At 46.0% G+C, this 12,477-nt stretch overlaps 1 protein-coding gene across 3 annotated transcripts in view; it reads left to right on the top strand.

Moving 5' to 3' along the window:
* The window catches only part of Dpf3 (double PHD fingers 3), a 277,997-nt gene that overhangs the window by 131,730 nt on the left and 133,790 nt on the right, over positions 1-12,477 (top strand). The window lies entirely within an intron of this gene.

Below are 12,477 nucleotides of genomic sequence, written 5' to 3'. Positions count from 1 at the left end.
CCTGTTGGTTTTTTTTGTTTTGTTTTTGTTTTTGTTTTTGTTTGGGAATTTGGGAAACTTTTGGCAATTGTTTCAGCCCAGTCACTTTCCTTTGAGATTCCAACAGCACACATGCTAGATGTTTTGTCCCAGCTCCACAGCTGCCTTCTTTGCTCCCTAGGCTCTAATTTTAAACCTTTATTGTTATGTTTATGGGTGTTCTGCCTGCATGGAGCCAAGTACACCATGTGTGTGCAGTGCCTGCAGGTGCCAGAAGAGGGCATTTAATTCCCTAGGATTGGATATAGCTGTGAGCTGCCACGTGGGTGCTGAGGCTCAAAGCAGGGTCTTCCAGGAGAGTAGTCAGTATTCTTAATTGTCAACACATCTCTCCAGCCCCCGCCCCCAACTCTATTTGCTTTTGTTTTTCACTTCCTCAGATTGACCAATTTCTATAATTTTCTCTTTTGTGTTCTGCTAGTAAGGTTCATCCATGGAGTTTTTTTTTTTTTTTTTTTTTTTTTTTTTTTTTTTAATCACTATTTTTCTCCCAACTTTCTATTTGGTTCCTTGTAGCTTTTGTGTTTTATTCTTTTTTTCTATTTTTCTTTTATTAAAAATAGATTTTTCATGTAAATAAACTGGAATAGGACAAAACAAACAGAAGAAGAAAAACAAACAAAGGGAAAACATGAGACATAGATGCCAAGAGAGGCAGGCACGTATACACCCCATAAACCACAAAACTGGAAGCTATAATGCATATATATAAAAGCTGTGACAAAGCATTACTAGTCAAAGAATCCGCCATTTTGGTTGGCCATCTACCTTTTCTGAGACTTTGTTTTTCCATCTGTTGTGCATGTTCATAATTGGTGAGATATTTTTATGATGGATGCTTTGAAAACTCTTGCCAGATAATCTTAACATTTGTATCATTTCACCTCCCTTGTCTTATTAAGTTGATTAGATCAGGTTGGCTATTTTGTTTTGAGACTCTAGGTGTTATTGATATCTTGTTTCTGGCAGGCTCCTCTGATGCTCTGTGTGTCTCTCTGTGTGTGTGTGTGCGCGCGCGCGCGCGCTCATTATTACCAGAGGGTGAGAGTGGTCAAAGTTCCTCATTTGGCCTTTCCTGAAACCCACCGAGGGACAACCACCTCATCCTTTCTAGCTGCAGGCATGAGTTCAAGCTTCTCCCCTGGCTCTCTCTGACAGATAAGCGGAGACTCTGGGTGCATGGATAGCTCATGCTATTCTTTTCTGGTCTTTTGGTTAGAGAGCAGGATTTCTGAGGGGCTTTTTTGGTTCTGCATTTACTGATGTCTTCATGGTACTCTGTTTTCCCAGGACCCTGTCCAGGATACTTGATATGAAAGTAGCACCCAGGGAGCTCAACCAACCCGATGGTGCTCAGGTCCCAGTGTGCTTTAGTGCTCTGCTTTGCTCCTGTCATGTCTCAGGACTGTCTTGATTGTGTCTACTGTATTTGCTATACTTGTAAGACTACGATGGGGCTGAAGAACTGGCTCGGAGCTTGGGAATGTTCACTGGTCTTCCCGATGGCCTGTTTGATTCTTACAACCGTCTTCACCTCTAGTCTCAGGGAATCTGACACTCACTTCTGGCTTTCTTGGGCATTGCACACATGTGGTATATAGACATACATGCAGGCAAAGCACCAGACACATTTTAAAAAAATGGAAAAAAAAAAAGAGTAGGAGAAAGTTTACCTGCTCTAATATCTAGAAACAGAAATCCTTGGGATTGCTTTTTCAAATTAGATAAAAATCATAACAGTTTTATTACATACAGATTGGGCATTCCTAATCTGAAAATTTTATTATTTTTCTTATCTTCTTCTTGTGTGTGTGGACACATGTGGTGCTGGGGATCAAATCCAGGACCACCTGCAAGCTGGACATATGCTCTGTCACTGAGCTACAGCCCTAAAAATTAAAAATTTTGAGTTTCAATTTTTTGGAGCATTTTGGAGTTTGAATTTTCTGCTTAAGGATACTTGACATAGGTAAAGTTGATTATACATATTTCAAGTTGTAAAAACTCTGGGTTCTGAAATACTTCTGCTTCTAAGCATTTTGGGTAAATGATACTCAAACCGTATAGTTACATATAATGGACTTTGCATGTTTTTTGGTGAGTGCGTAATTTGTTGAGATTTGACCTGTGTGCACACATCCAGATACTGAACACATATCCACAGCTCTGCAACATTTCTAAAGTCCCTTTGACTCTTTCATTTGTCTCTCTACCTCTCCTCCCTCTTTCTTGGGGGCGAGCCACTGATTTCTTTCCATACTGGAATCAAACTGCTACGTACTCCACTTTAGAGGTGGTGGTGTGTCCACCTTCTTTCAGTTGGTGTAATTATTCTGGATTCATCCATGTGCTACCACACATCCAGAACTCCGTTCTATGCCAGGCAGTGCTGTGATGTATGGCTGTCACACTTGTGTGTCCCCTTTCACTCACCTGCTGATGAAGGTTTGGACTTCTTTCTAAGTTTCTGTCTATTACTAAAGAGGGCTTTTATGAGTGTCTGTGTTCAAGTCTTTGCATGGACACATACTCTAATTTCTCTGGGGGGCAAACAGCCCAGTCACAGAATGGCTAGATCACAAAGAACATGAATGCTTAACTTTCAAGGAAATTGCCAGGCAGCTGTCCAGAGTGAAGTAGAGACTGCTCCTTGCTACCACGTGCGGAGGTTCTATTGCTTGATGTTTCTGCTAATACTACACATTGTCAGTTATGAAGAAATCTGGTCATTCTGGTGGATATATAGTGATGCTTATTACTGTTTCCATTTGTGTCCCCCTAACTAATAGTGTTACTTAGCATCGTTATATGTGCTTATTTGCCATTGAACTTGTTTGAAGGTTCTAGCAGGGGAGTGCAGCTATTCATGTACCCTGGCCTGAAGACCGGTCCTCCTCTACCTGGGGAAGGTTGTCCTCTTTGACCAAATGGAAGGGTCGCCCATGAAGTGGTGAGGGAGGAAGGAGACAGCCACCTAGCCAGCCAGATCAGCTGAATCAACTCTGGCAATCAGTGGGCTGACAGGCGTTGCAGCCAGACCGCCCTCACAGCCATGATTTGCGGTTGAAGAAAACTGTTCTTTTTTGTATTCACATTTGACGCCTCTGTGAACAGATGTGTTGTTTTCTTCACACTAGCAATTGTTTAGTTCTTCCGCAGTTACCCGCTGCATGTCCATCCACAGTTTACCTAGCCTCTGACACTCTCCAGGTGGAGAACCATCAGACCCTTCAGGTTAAGGGGGCTCAGTCTTCCAGGACTGCTCCCATTTCACGTGCAACTGCAAGTCCAGGCAGTCAGCTCTGTTTCTGACCTCTGGATACAACTGAGAGCTCCCATAGTGCCATTCAGATTTGGTCACTCGCCACAGTGGCTCACAGAACTCAGAGAAACAGTTGACCTATCTGGACCAGCATCTCGTTACAAAGGAGCCAGCTCTGCTGTCTCCATTCCCTTGGGAAACACGACCACACGTGTCCTCCTCAGCTCTTCCTCTCTGCTCATCTCCATTGATTTGTAGCTCTCCGACACCAAGGATCTCACAGCCGCCATGGTTGCCAGGGACCCAGATTAGTGCGTTGCTCAGCCCTCATTGGAGAAGCTTCTCCTTGCAGTAGATGGGAATTAACATAGAGGATCCCAACTGGGCAATATGCAGAGCAGGAGACCTTGGAGCACTCAGCCCTGAATGGGATGCCTTTAATATAACCCTCCCTTTAAGGCTCAGGGATGAGTATGGAAGAGAAGAAGAATCAAAAGTGGTACATACTTGTAAGGCAACAGCATTTTCCAGACATAAAGGAAAGATGCACATCTGAACCCACAGAGACTGCGACAACATGCATGAAACCTGCACAAGGCCAAGCCAGACAAAAAATCCCAGCAGGAAGTTATTTGAAAATGATAGCTTCTGGGAGAAAGAAAATCAGCTTTCTTCACACAAAACAGCTATGTGGAAAAGGTCCCAGGGACAAGGGGTGAGGTTGTGACACCCCTAGTGCCTCTGTGTGTTCACCAGCCAGAGCACATGAACTTCAACCTTGGGGGTTTCCGTGGCCCCTTCATTAGGTGTGCATGGCTGATTATGACATTGAATGTTGGTGATCAGCTCAAACCCCAGAGCCTTTTCTTGCCGTGGAGATCAGAGGTCGAATGTCAGAAGTTAGGGGCTGCAGGTCTGGAGGGGAGTGGAGGCTCCAGTCTGATCCTCGCACGTTTGGTAACCCTGGCAACATTCCCAAGCTAAGGCAGAAGCCTCCAAGCAGTGCTGATCTTATTAGTGCACAAAAAGACGCTTAGGGAATCAGAAAAGGGGGACTAAAGATGCTGTGTTTTTTATTATATGTCCCAGTATCACATGGCCAGTCTGTTCACTTGCTCTTTGCTAAGGTGTACAGCATTTTTGCTCATTAAAAGATTGTCAGATTTGGGCACTTACATAATCGAGGCCCCTTTTATCTGACACACACTGTAAATATTTTCTCTTAATCTTGGATGTTTTGGTTGCCATAACAGTCTCTTTCAAGAAGCAGAAGGGTTAAGTTTTTGTGAAATCCAATTCATCAGTTTGTTCTCCTATAAATTGTGCTTTTGGCAATGTGTCTGGGAAATTGCTGCCTACTACTAGGTTTTTGCTTTATCTAGAAGTTATAACTTTAGTGTTTATTTTGGTTCTATCATTTGTATATAGTAGAAAGTAAGAACTAGTTTATTTTTGCAGATGTTTCCTTCGGCATAATTTGTTGCAAAGACTACCTTTCTTGAATTTTCTTTGTATTTTTATCAAAGATTAAGTGTCAACACATGTGTGGGTTGCTCCATTGTTCTTTGCATGGTTTTACTCGTTTATGTAGTTTCATCATAGTGTATTTCCTGTTGCCATATTACTGGCTTCATGTCACCAAGGTGTTATTTGCATTTTCTGTCTATTTGAAGAGATTCTGGCCTATAGATATTTTTGTAATGCTGTGTATGGTTTGAGTACCAAAGGATGCTTCATGCAATAAGTTGGGAAAGGTTTTTTTTTCCTTCTCAAATTTCTGGAGAAGACTTTACCTATAGAATTGGTATTGTTTTCCCATAAATGTTTTATAGCATTTGCCAGTGAACCTACTTGGACCTAGTAATTTTTTGGGAATGTTTTTCAACTATAAATTTCATCTCATAAGCAGCCAAAGGGCTAGTCAGGTTGTCAGCTTTATCTTGGGTAAGCTTTGGTAGTTTGCCTATTTGCATAAGTTACTTAAGTGAGTTGTATATCATTGCTCATAGGATCCTGCAGGATAGCTCAGCGTGTTAGGGCATGTGCTGCTAGCTAAGCGACGTCTCCTGGAGTTTTATGCTGGAATCTGCACGGTGGAAGGAAAGAACTCACTCTCCAAGTTGTCCTCTGCCCTCTACACATGAGCCAGAACATGAATGTGCACACAGACGTGTGTGTGTGTGTGTGTGTGTGTGTATGTGCACACGCAGGATCTAGAAACAGTCAGAAAAAATTGCTCAGAGTATCATTATCTTTTTAATATATGTAGACTCTGTAGTAGTGTGGCCTTTCTTTCTTATGTTAGTAATTTTATTTCCCTTTTTTCTTCTGATTAGAGGCTCTTCATTTTTATTTTCTCAAAAATTAGCTTTTGGTAGAATTAACTCTCTCTTCCTTCTTTCCTTTCTCCCTCCCTCCCTTGACAATCTCATGTAACCCAGGCTGGCTTTGAACTTGTTATGTAGCTAAGATAACCTAGCACTTTGGATCCTTCTGCCTCTACTTCCCAAGGGCTGGGATTATAGGCATGCTCTACCTTGCCTGGATTTATGCATTACGGAGATATGAATCCAGGGTTTCATATATGCCAAGGCAAGCACCCTACCAACTGAACCACATCCCTCATGCCCCTTACTCTTTGATTTAAAGATAGGGGTTTCATTTATTCTGTAGCTGAGGCTGGCTTTGGATTGCCTGTTCTCTGGCCTCTCCCTCCCTGCACTAGAATTAGTCTGGGGTTATAGCAGGGTGGCCACACTCATCTTAACAAGTACATTGTATGCATATTTTGTTGTTTATTTAATCAGGCCCTTACAGAAGGACATTTGCTAGGTTACAGCAAATATACATTTTTACATTTTGGGATTCCTGAAAATGGTATTGGCAGGTCAAAGAGGGAATATTTACAGAGTTTTGCTAGATATACCAACTTCTTCATGCTGTCATGCCCCCTTCATCCTTTGCAAGGGAGCAGTGTGCTAGATCCATTTCTTAGAACAGAATATCTCAAGAGTATAGGAGCCTGTCTGAGTCATGCCTGGGTGAGAACTAGAGATATTGAAACAAAGGCTGTGGTTTGGGGCACACTTGTTGGGGACCTTGTAGAGGTGTAGAGGTGATTCCTATACCAGATAGTGGGCAGTCTTGTGGTTTTTTTTTGTGTGTGTGTGTGTATGTGAGTGTGTGTGCGCGTGCGTGCGTGTGCGCGCGTGTTTGAGACAGGGTTTCTCTGTATAATAGCCCTGGCTGTCCTGGAGCTCTCTTTGTAGACTCACTATGTAACTAGGCTGGCCTGGCTTTGAACTCAGAAATCTGCCTGTCTCTGCCTCCTGAGTGCTGAGACTAAAGGCATGGGCTACTACTCCTGGAATAATCTTATTATTCTTAAAAGAAGTTCTTCTGATGAAGGTAGCTAGTGGGTCCTGATGGTTTTCTGCTTCTTCGCATATTTCATATGCCTCGTTACAATGTCTCTGTGTCACTGGGGGGCATGTTCACGCTGAAAAATTAGAGTTGTTGGTGCTGATGATGTGATGTGACAGGGACGTGAATTCCACAGGAAGTGGATTGGGCAGAGGGACTGGGATTCTTTTCCTCATGGTCTTGATGCGGGGTGCTGTTTTCCCATGGGGCAGAGCTCTCAGCTTCAGTCCTGCTGTTCCTGAGCAACCCATTGAGATTTAGGTAGGGTGGAAAGAATAGGCCTGCACCTCTGCTGTGCGCTAGATTTCATTAGGAGCTGAGTGATTTGGGGCTGGTTGCAAAGTTACCCTTAGCCTCCTGACTCTGCCCCCCAAGAGAAAAGCTTGGTGAGTGCAATGTCTGTTGCTGTGCCTGCTTTATGAGTGATGGGGATTAGGCTTGGGAACCCGTGGGCCAGAAGAGGCAGGCCACATTTCCATGTTGAAAAAGCCAGGGTAGTCTTGGTGCAGTGGATACCAGCATAGAGCTTAGAGAGGCCAGGCAGGAGGGATGGTCACAACAGTGTGAGCTAAGTCTTGAAGTGCGGTGCCCGTTGCCCAGACTCTCATCCTTAAGAGATGGGTCGGGGATACTTCATGCATGGCCTTGGGAACAGGGCAGGCTTTAGCTAAGCTGAGAGGGTGGGCAGAGCTCCAGGGACACATCCCTGGTGTGCTTAGGGAACACTCTTGTCCACTCTTCAGGCCCTACCTGGGACCTTGTGCTCATCTCTCCAGTCCTGTAAGGATGGTCCAAAGGGCATGTTTTTCAAGCAGTGGCATGGACAGAGCCTCTGCGATATGAGAGTTATCTGTGCAAAATTTCTTATGCAGGCATTTCCCCCTCTATAACTGCCTTGGCATGCCTCTGATACTCTACTTCAGATTTCATAGTTCAGGAACTACTCAGTGCCCAGTCTTGGTGAAGAATTCCCAATGCTTGCCATTATCTGTCTGTAGATGTGAAGGCCATTAATGACCCATTGTGGTGACATACAATGGGAGCAAGATGTGAAGGAGCTCTTTAAATGGGGCTGATGGCCCTGAGAAGAGCCTCGTGTGTGTGTGTGTGTGTGTGTGTGTGTGTGTGTGTGTGTGTGTGTGTGACGCGCACCTTCCTATTTTGTGTGCTTGGGTGGGGCTGTGGACAGGTGACAAATGGCCAGCAGCATTTGGGTCCTTCATCTGCGGTCTCTGATCCTTTTATCTGGCTGCAAGCAGATATTCTAAGTGCCTTCTTGTGCTCCTTTTCCTCTCTGGTCCCCTCTGCTCCTTGGCAGTGGGTATCTGGGGTGGAGGGTTGCGACAGAGATGAGCTCTGGTGGCCGCTGGGCGAGAAGGTGGACAAACCGGCCCAAGTTTCTGGAAGGTAAAAATGGATGAAAAATAAAGGCAGCTTAGCACAGGTGTTGGCTAGCACACTGCCTCCCGTGAATGTGTGTGGATGAGTTTTCTTTCCAGCACGGGGAAGGTTGGGTCGTAGCTGCGGGTCTACCTTTGGGATGCCGTGGGAAGAACCTTCCCCTCAGTGGACTTGAACTTCCCCTGTTTGAATCTGGCTGGAGCCAGAGGGAATCACTCAGTCCTTTTCTCTTCCACTTCTTTTCCTGCGGCTTTTCTGTGTCACTTTGTCTTCCCAGCTCTCCTTGGCTTAGGCGTAGTCAGGGACAGTCACACTCACTGGCAAACTAGAACCCTGTGCAGGACCAAGCATTTGTCTGCAGTCTACTGGCCGGTTAAGCACCAGGCTCACCACAGCACAATTTTCTACGGAACCATTTCTCCCAGCAAGCGAGCACATTTCTGTGTGAGTGTGCCTGTTTTGCCTATACTTTCACACAGACAGAGTGTGGGACCTGGACCTGGTGCTCCAGGCGACAATCCTGCAGTCTTTGCAGGATGCCTGTGACTGGGGGGAGGGTAACTGTGGCCTTGGTTGCCAGGCACGATTGGTCCTTCTCTTGTCTCCAGCCTCTTACTTTCTCTGCTCCATATCCACCCTTAACCCTAAGCTCAGGCCTCAGGGCTAATTTCCCTGCCAGTGGCTGTGGCTGCATCCTTTTCTTCCTCCTCCTCCCTCCATCTTTCCCACACACAGGCCTTTGAGTTATGTGCCTCCTGTTCTAATGAGATAAACAACATCAGTCTCACGGGGCTTTGCTCTTCCCTCCGTAGGTGCAACTGCAGGGTGGACTGCGTTGGTCCTACAAAGGGGCCTTGGTGCTTGTCTGCTTGTCAGCTTGTCGAGCAGGACTGGGAAAGGGGCTTAGGAGCCTCAGGGGAGTGCTTTGGGGCCCATTTACTTGTTGAGACGAGGTGGATTCAAAGCAAAACTAAAAGAGAAGCATGCTTCCATCCTGGTGGCTGGAGAGCCAGACGGTGGCATTGGCAAGATGGTCACACGGTCACAGGGTCCCAGACTCATCTATATCAACTAGCTTATGGCAGTTCAGCAACTGACACCTGTCCAGTTGTCATGGCTGCAGAGAGACTCCTCTTGAGCATCAGGTGTTTTCCATTGTATTTCCCTGCGGCAGGTGTTACTGGTGAGCTGTTCTTACAGGCAGGAGGCAGGCTCTGACAGGGGCTGTGGTGTTTTCTAACACTCACACATGTGAGATTCTTCCGTAGCACAGGGCTTCTTCAAGCTAGAAAGTAAAGCCACCTGTCTTCTGGACATCTGTACTGTTGCTAGCCCTAGCTCTCCGGGAGAGTGGGCATACAGCTACCAGTAGGGTGGCCTCGGTGTCATTAACTCACAAAGCAGTGACTAGAGTGTAAAAAGCTTGTAGTACCCAGACGTGTGTAGACATTTACAAATTTTGGCTCCTTAAGCCCTTAGGGGATGCTGTTCAGGACCTGCCTCTTCTCATTTACTAGCCTTGGTTCAGGCTGGAAATACCAGGGGTCAGTAGGGGATGGGCAAAGAGAAAACTCATGGCACAGAGATGGCCACACCGGTTGTTGGCCGCCTTAGAACTTGAGTCTAGAGCCCACCCTCCAGAGGCCTTCGCCCACCCTCCAGAGGCCTTCGTCCACCCTCCAGAGGCCTTCGCCCACCCTCCAGAGGCCTTCACCCACCCTCCAGAGGCCTTCTCGGATGGCTTGCCAAACAAGAACTTTTCTTTCCTTGTGGTTCTGGGAATCAAACCCAGGGTCCTGTATGTGGTAGGTAAGGTCTCTACCCCTGAGCCACATCCCAGCCCTTCCTGAATGGTTTGTGTGGGGGTGAGCGAGTACCCTGAGGCCGGGACCATTGCGGCCAATGGTTATTTGCTCCTTGTATCTCTGAGTCTCGTTAAGCTCTGGTTGGCTTTATATGATGATTCCTAGATGAGCTCGCCAAGTATGGTGTGCTAAGTACCGGGGACACTAGAGAGGGTGTGATTCCTGCCATCCCAGCTCTTTCAGAACCAGTCAGGGAGATGCTAGTATGTGGGCAATTGCTTATGTTACTTTGGGGGAAATACAAGGCATTAGGATCCTACAGGAAAGGCCATTAAACCAGTCTTGGTACATCAGAGAACACAGGCAAACAGCCAGTGGATGCTATTCAGGCCTCCAGAGGTTCTTCGTAGGCATTAAGACAATCTATAAAGTTCCTAAAAAACAGTTGTTGAGTTCTCTTAACGGCCTACCTCCCTTCCGAGGTCTGGTGTGAATTTGGGGCTCAAATTTTTGAGTTCTCCCAGCACTTGCCGTTTCAGCTGATTACTGAGTCATTAGCTCCAAATGAGTGGTGACTTCTGGGACTTGCTCTGTGATGTGGAGGAGCAGGCCAGTGCCTGGGTCCTTGCTGAGATCCCAGGGGACCATCCCCAGAAGTAGCTTGACTGTCTGGATGGGACCCAGAGTGAATGCCTCTATTCAGCAATGACAGGGCTAGCGATAAGATAGTCCTCAAGTGAGTCACGATAGAAACATGGAGCTATCTCTGGGGACGCATTCTCTCAGAGAAGGTCACAACTGCCCCCCCCCCTTCTCCATAGTCAGGGAGCTCAAGATTACTACCAATTTGACTCATTTAGCCTTCTAGCTACCTGCCACAGGGTGATCTGTAGACCTGCCAACTTGGATCCTTAATATTTCCCGGGAATCAAATGGGGTGGAGATAAAAATCTCCAATGTTACCATCCTGTAAACTATGGTACTTAGCGTACAAAGTTACACACGCATTTTGGATCCTTTAATGCTGGTATTGCTTTGGACCCAGCCCAGTGAATGAGTAAAGATGACAAATGAGCCAATGGAGGCTCTTATTTGTTGTTGTTGTTGTGGTTGGAGGTGGTAGTATTAGTGGTGTTGGTGTTGGTGGTGTGTGTATGTGTGTGTGTGTCTGTGTGTGTGTACAGGTATGCACTATTGTTTTTAAAATTACAAGTATTATTTGTAGGCCCGGCTAGCAATCAATCAAGACACAGACACTTGTTATATTTTAAGCTAGCCTTAGTTAACCTGGGGCAGGGCAGATATCAACCCTCTAAATTGCCTCCCATCGTGAGACAGGCATGGGACCCCTGTCTCAATCTCATGCCATCTACTTCTAATAACTTTTATCAAGCTACCTTTCATTTATAATCTCAAATACTTGTTAATGTTTTTTATTTGGGCTGGATTCTCCATCCACACCGCGGGCCATGTGCTTTTCCTCTAGCTAAACCCATGGCGGCCTTCCTCTCTTTACTTTAGGTCTCTTTCTCCTGGTGGCAGTCCTTCTTTTTTCCAGAATTTCTCTCTCTCCTAGCCCCACGTAACTCCTTTGCCCTGCCCAGGTGGGATGGCTTTTTTATTAAACAAAAGGTTGGACACAGAGACAATAAGCAGTAATTAACATCAAAATACATTAGACCCTCCCCCAACATCGATCACTCATGTATGCAGGTGAAAGTCAAAGACTGATTTTTGGGTATCTTTCTCATCATTCCTAACCTTATTTTTGAGACAGGGTCACTCAGTGAACCCAGAGCTTGCTGCTTCAGCTGTACTGGCTGCCAGCGAGCCCCGGATATTATCCATCTGTCTACATCTCTCCTCCTCAGGACTTGGGGTTGTAGGCATGTGCCTTCTAGTGCTGGGAATTGAACTTGGGTCTTCACGCTAGTATAGCAAGTATTCTACCCACTGAGCCATCTTCCCATTCCCATAACTCTCTCTCTCTCTCTGTATTATATGTGCACAGTGCACATGTGTATGCAGGGTGCTTGGCATAGCAATGAAGCTGGTGGTGTTAGAGGCCAAATGTAGGTAGGGAGACAATGCATGCTCACTCATTCTATAGACTTCTGACCATACATTCATCCTATGGATGTAGGGATTTCTTTGTGTGAGGCCTGGCACATGGGGCAGGAAGTCTAGGAACACAGAATATGCAAGTGGGTGTCCAGGGCAGCCGTGAGTTGCCCATGTCTTCTGGCCTCTGCAGATGGCCCGAAGCTGACAGTGGTGGGAGGAGGCTGCAAGCATATCTGGCCCTTTTGATCCTGTGTTTTTGAAATGTGTCTTAGTCGAGGCTAGCTCTCAGGTAGGCTCACTGACTTCTGCTGTTCCTCCTTGAAGGGAGCCTGCCTAACCTGGTCCTGGACAGAGGGACAGTCACTGCAGGGACACTTATTTGCAAACCTGGTGGTAAGGTGGACTCTGAACAAGCTCAATTTGGGGTCCCTCAGGTCTTCTGTGCAGGCCAGGTAATAAATACCTTTTGCTAAAGGTGGTGGC

Source organism: Acomys russatus, chromosome 1 (assembly GCF_903995435.1).
Source record: "Acomys russatus chromosome 1, mAcoRus1.1, whole genome shotgun sequence".
In the NCBI taxonomy this organism is placed as follows: Eukaryota; Metazoa; Chordata; class Mammalia; order Rodentia; family Muridae; genus Acomys; species Acomys russatus.
Note: the sequence above shows the minus strand (reverse complement) of the source record. Positions and strands in the feature narration are given on the sequence as shown.